We start from the raw sequence: 6,435 nt of genomic DNA, 5'->3' as shown, positions 1-6,435 counted from the left end.
GTGGGTTGTTATAGCTGATGAACACAAGAACAGAAGAAGAGAAAACCCCGGAGCCCTGTTCTCCCAAACCCCCAAACCGGCACGCTTGAAAAATTGGGATCTAACAGGGCGAACCTGGGATTGTTGGAGGAATAAGAAGCCGGAACGCTTTATCAAGGGAGTTCCCCCTGGCCTATACAGGCACAGAGAGACGCTTTGAAAGATACAGGGAATCAGTGAATGGTCTGAAGGCACGTTCTGCATTTGTATGCGGCTTCTATTGTTCTGGCAGTTGAATATCATAGCTCTCCAGTTGCCATTTCCATATCAGTGTGGCTAGCAGCTCCTCTTCTCCCTACAGAATAGCAACATCACAGGGCTGGATAGAAGCAGAGGGAAAATGCCCTTGAATTTCCCCCTGGAAACCTGCCCGGCAACCACACAGATGTGAGCCAGACCATACTCAAACAAAAGATTAACTTCCCCTCTCCTACTGTGTGCACAGCCTTAGCCATGCCATCAGTCACAATTGACTGGGAAAGCTAGCAGCGGCATTCCCCCCCCGCCTAATCGGGATTGTGGATCGCAGGCTCAAAACCTTTCAGAGTTAAAAGGGAACTATCTATTACGCTGAGCTGTAAGTCCTCTGTTTACATCATTACACACGGGCTAGAATAGCGTATGTGCGTGCGTGCGTGCATGTGTGTGTGTAATATGTGCCAGGTAAAAATGTGACAAACTGACTGTGTGTGTGTGTGTGTGTGTGTGTGTGTGTGCTTGTACTTCATATGTGCACATTGAAGTACATCTGTAATAGCAAGGAGGGAGGGAGGGAGGGAGGATGGGAGGGAGGGAGGGAGGGAGGGAGAGGGATAGAGAGGGAGAGAGAGATGGATGGAGGGAGAGAAAGTGATGGAAGGAGGGAAAGAGGGGTAGACTAGATGTGACGCAGGTCTGTCTGTATGTGTGTGTGTGTGTGTGTGTGTGTGTGTGTGTGTGTGTATTTGTGTGTGTGTGTGTGTGTGTGTGTGTGTGTGACTGACAGGAGAATGGCAGAGGTGGCAGAAGTGTGAGCTGTCCCTGAGAGGCGGACCCCTCCGATCCCTTCCCTCCCTCACACACTGACAAACAACGTGACAGAGCCCATCCCCTCAGAGGGCCGGCAGGGTGAACAAGCACACAGCCCCACACTGACTAATTAAACACAGTTGATTAGCAGCTCCTAGATTGTACACACACACGCACACACATGCACACACACAAGCATACACACACACAGAGTTAAACACACACAAAGATACAGATACACGCACGCACGTGCGCACGCACGCACACACACACACACACACACACACACACACAGTCCAATCAGAACAGCCAGCAACACAAAGCGCCCAAGCAACTCTACCAAAGGAAATTGGTTTTACATAGCCCTCCAATGTAACACAACATTGGGCCAATATGTCCCTGTGTGCACCGTGTCTCATTCAAAAACACCCACCTTCCTGTAGCTGCAGGTCAGTCGTGGAGACCTTACTGTAACTGGAGGCCAGACATGGAGTCCTTACTATAACTGGAGACCAGTCATGGAGACCTTACTGTAACTGGAGGCCAGTCATGGAGATATTACTGTAACTGGAGGCCAGTCATGGAGACCTTACTATAACTGGAGACCAGTCATGGAGACCTTACTGTAACTGGAGGCCAAACATGGAGTCCTTACTGTAACTGGAGGCCAGTCATGGAGACCTTACTGTTACTGGAGGCCAGTCATGGAGACCTTACTGTTACTGGAGGCCAGTCATGGAGACCTTACTGTTACTGGAGGCCAGTCATGGAGACCTTACTGTAACTGGAGGCCAGTCATGGAGACATTACTATAACTGGAGACCAGTCATGGAGACCTTAATGTAACTGGAGACCAGTCATGGAGACATTACTGTAACTGGAGGCCAGTCATGGAGACCTTACTGTAACTGGAGTCCAGTAATGGAGACCTTACTGTAACTGGAGGCAGGTCATGGAGACCTTACTGTAATTGGAGACCAGTCATGGAGACATTACTGTAACTAGAGACCAGTCATGGAGACATTACTGTAACTAGAGACCAGTCATGGAGACCTTACTGTAACTGGAGGCCAGTCATGGAGACATTACTATAACTGGAGACGAGTCATGGAGACCTTAATGTAACTGGAGACCAGTCATGGAGACATTACTGTAACTGGAGGCCAGTCATGGAGACCTTACTGTAACTGGAGTCCAGTAATGGAGACCTTACTGTAATTGGAGACCAGTCATGGAGACATTACTGTAGCTGGACGCCAGTCATGCAGACCTTAATGTAACTGGAGACCAGTCATGGAGACATTACTGTAGCTGGAGGCCAGTCACCCAGACCTTAATGTAGCTGGAGGCCAGTCATGGAGACCTTACTGTAACTGGAGGCCAGTCATGGAGACCTTACTGTAACTGGAGACCAGTCATGGAGACATTACTGTAACTGGAGGCCAGTCATGGAGACATTACTGTAAATGGAGGCCAGTCATGGAGACCTTACTGTAACTGGAGGCCAGTAATGGAGACATTACTGTAACTGGAGGCCAGTCATGGAGACCTTACTGTAACTGGAGGCCAGTAATGGAGACATTACTGTAACTGGAGGCCAGTCATGGAGACCTTACTGTAACTGGAGACCAGTCATGGAGACCTTACTGTAACTGGAGACAAGTCATGGAGACATTACTGTAACTGGAGGCCAGTCATGGAGACCTTACTGTAACTGGAGGCCAGTCATGGAGACCTTACTGTAATTGGAGACCAGTCATGGAGACATTACTGTAGCTGGAGGCCAGTCATGCAGCCCTTAATGTAACTGGAGACCAGTCATGGAGACATTACTGTAGCTGGAGGCCAGTCACCCAGACCTTACTGTAGCTGGAGGCCAGTCATGGAGACTTACTGTAACGGGAGGCCAGTCATGGAGACCTTACTGTAGCTGGAGGCCAGTCATGCAGACCTTACTGTAACTGGAGACCAGTCATGGAGACCTTACTGTAACTGGAGGCCAGTCATGGAGACATTACTGTTGATGGAGGCCAGTCATGGAGACCTTACTGTAACTGGAGGCCAGTCATGGAGACCTTACTGTAGCTGGAGGCCAGTCATGCAGAACTTACTGTAACTAGAGACCAGTCATGGAGACCTTACTGTAACTGGAGGCCAGTCATGGAGAAATTACTGTAGCTGGAGGCCAGTCATGGAGACCTTACTCTAACTGGAGGCCAGTCATGGAGACCTTACTGTAGCTGGAGGCCAGTCATGCAGACCTTACTGTAACTGGAGACCAGTCATGGAGACCTTATTGTAGCTGGAGGCCAGTCATGGAGACCATACTGTAACTGGAGACCAGTCATGGAGAGATTACTGTAGCAGGAGGCCAGTCACCCAGACCTTACTGTAACTGGAGACCAGTCATGGAGACATTACTGTAACTGGATAACAGTCATGGAGACCTTACTGTAACTGGAGACCAGTCATGGAGACCTTACTGTAACTGGAGGCCAGTCATGGAGACATTACTGTAACTAGAGACCAGTCATGGAGACCTTAATGTAACTGGAGACCAGTCATGGAGACATTACTGTAACTGGAGGCCAGTCATGGAGACCTTACTGTAACTGGAGTCCAGTAATGGAGACCTTACTGTAACTGGAGGCCAGTCATGGAGACCTTACTGTAATTGGAGACCAGTCATGGAGACATTACTGTAGCTGGACGCCAGTCATGCAGACCTTAATGTAACTGGAGACCAGTCATGGAGACATTACTGTAGCTGGAGGCCAGTCACCCAGACCTTACTGTAGCTGGAGGCCAGTCATGGAGACCTTACTGTAACTGGAGGCCAGTCATGGAGACCTTACTGTAGCTGGAGGCCAGTCATGCAGACCTTACTGTAACTGGAGACCAGTCATGGAGACATTACTGTAACTGGAGGCCAGTCATGGAGACATTACTGTAAATGGAGGCCAGTCATGGAGACCTTTCTGTAACTGGAGGCCAGTAATGGAGACATTACTGTAACTGGAGGCCAGTCATGGAGACCTTACTGTAACTGGAGGCCAGTAATGGAGACATTACTGTAACTGGAGGCCAGTCATGGAGACCTGACTGTAACTGGAGACCAGTCATGGAGACCTTACTGTAACTGGAGACAAGTCATGGAGACATTACTGTAACTGGAGGCCAGTCATGGAGACCTTACTGTAACTGGAGGCCAGTCATGGAGACCTTACTGTAATTGGAGACCAGTCATGGAGACATTACTGTAGCTGGAGGCCAGTCATGCAGCCCTTAATGTAACTGGAGACCAGTCATGGAGACATTACTGTAGCTGGAGGCCAGTCACCCAGACCTTACTGTAGCTGGAGGCCAGTCATGGAGACTTACTGTAACGGGAGGCCAGTCATGGATACCTTACTGTAGCTGGAGGCCAGTCATGCAGACCTTACTGTAACTGGAGACCAGTCATGGAGACCTTACTGTAACTGGAGGCCAGTCATGGAGACATTACTGTCGCTGGAGGCCAGTAATGGAGACCTTACTGTAACTGGAGGCCAGTCATGGATACCTTACTGTAGCTGGAGGCCAGTCATGCAGAACTTACTGTAACTAGAGACCAGTCATGGAGACCTTACTGTAACTGGAGGCCAGTCATGGAGACATTACTGTAGCTGGAGGCCAGTCATGGAGACCTTACTCTAACTGGAGGCCAGTCATGGAGACCTTACTGTAGCTGGAGGCCAGTCATGCAGACCTTACTGTAACTGGAGACCAGTCATGGAGAACTTACTGTAACTGGAGGCCAGTCATGGAGACATTACTGTAGCTGGAGGCCAGTCATGGAGACCATACTGTAACTGGAGACCAGTCATGGAGACATTACTGTAGCTGGAGGCCAGTCACCCAGACCTTACTGTAACTGGAGACCAGTCATGGAGACATTACTGTAACTGGATAACAGTCATGGAGACATTACTGTAACTGGATAACAGTCATGGAGACCTTACTGTAACTGGAGACCAGTCATGGAGACCTTACTGTAACTGGAGGCCAGTCATGGAGACATTGCTGTAACTAGAGACCAGTCATGGAGACCTTACTGTAGCTAGAGACCAGTCATGGAGACCTTACTGTAGCTGGAGGCCAGTCATGGAGACCTTACTTTAACTAGAGGCCAGTCATGGAGACCTTACTGTAGCTGGAGGCCAGTCATGGAGACCTTACTGTAACTGGAGTAAGTCATGCAGACCTTAATGTAACTGGAGACCAGTCATGGAGACATTACTATAGCTGGAGGCCAGTCACCCAGACCTTACTGTAGCTGGAGGCCAGTCATGGAGACCTTACTGTAGCTGGAGGCCAGTAATGCAGAACTTACTGTAACTGGAGACCAGTCATGGAGACATTACTGTAACTGGAGGCCAGTCATGGAGACATTACTGTAACTGGAGGCCAGTCATGGATACCTTACTGTAACTGGAGGCCAGTAATGGAGACATTACTGTAACTGGAGGCCAGTCATGGAGACCTTACTGAAACTGGAGACCAGTCATGGAGACCTTACTGTAACTGGAGACCAGTCATGGAGACATTACTGTAGCTGGACGCCAGTCATGCAGACCTTAATGTAACTGGAGACCAGTCATGGAGACATTACTGTAGCTGTAGGCCAGTCATGGAGACCTTACTGTAACTGGAGGCCAGTCATGGAGATATTACTGTAGCTGGAGGCCAGTCATGGAGACCTTACTGTAACTGGAGACATGTCATGGAGACCTTACTGTAACTGGAGGCCAGTCATGGAGAACTTACTGTAGCTGGAGGCCAGTCATGGAGACCTTACTGTAACTGGAGGCCAGTCATGGAGACATTTCTGTAGCTGGAGGCCAGTCATGGAGACCTTACTGTAGCTGGAGGCCAGTCATGGAGACCTTACTGTAACTGGAGGCCAGTCATGGAGATATTACTGTAGCTGGAGGCCAGTCATGGAGACCTTACTGTAACTGGAGACCAGTCATGGAGACCTTACTGTAACTGGAGGCCAGTCATGGAGAACTTACTGTAACTGGAGAACAGTCATGGAGACATTACTGTAGCTGGAGGCCAGTCACCCAGACCTTACTGTAACTGGAGACCAGTCATGGAGACATTACTGTAACTGGATAACAGTCATGGAGACCTTACTGTAACTGGAGACCAGTCATGGAGACCTTACTGTAACTGGAGGCCAGTCATGGAGACATTACTGTAACTAGAGACCAGTCATGGAGACCTTACTGTAGCTAGAGACCAGTCATGGAGACCTTACTGTAGCTGGAGGCCAGTCATGGAGACCTTACTTTAACTAGAGGCCAGTCATGGAGACCTTACTGTAGCTGGAGTCCAGTCATGGAG

This window comes from Coregonus clupeaformis, unplaced genomic scaffold, assembly GCF_020615455.1.
Source record: "Coregonus clupeaformis isolate EN_2021a unplaced genomic scaffold, ASM2061545v1 scaf0164, whole genome shotgun sequence".
Classification (NCBI taxonomy): domain Eukaryota; kingdom Metazoa; phylum Chordata; class Actinopteri; order Salmoniformes; family Salmonidae; genus Coregonus; species Coregonus clupeaformis.
This window is presented reverse-complemented; position numbering follows the sequence as displayed.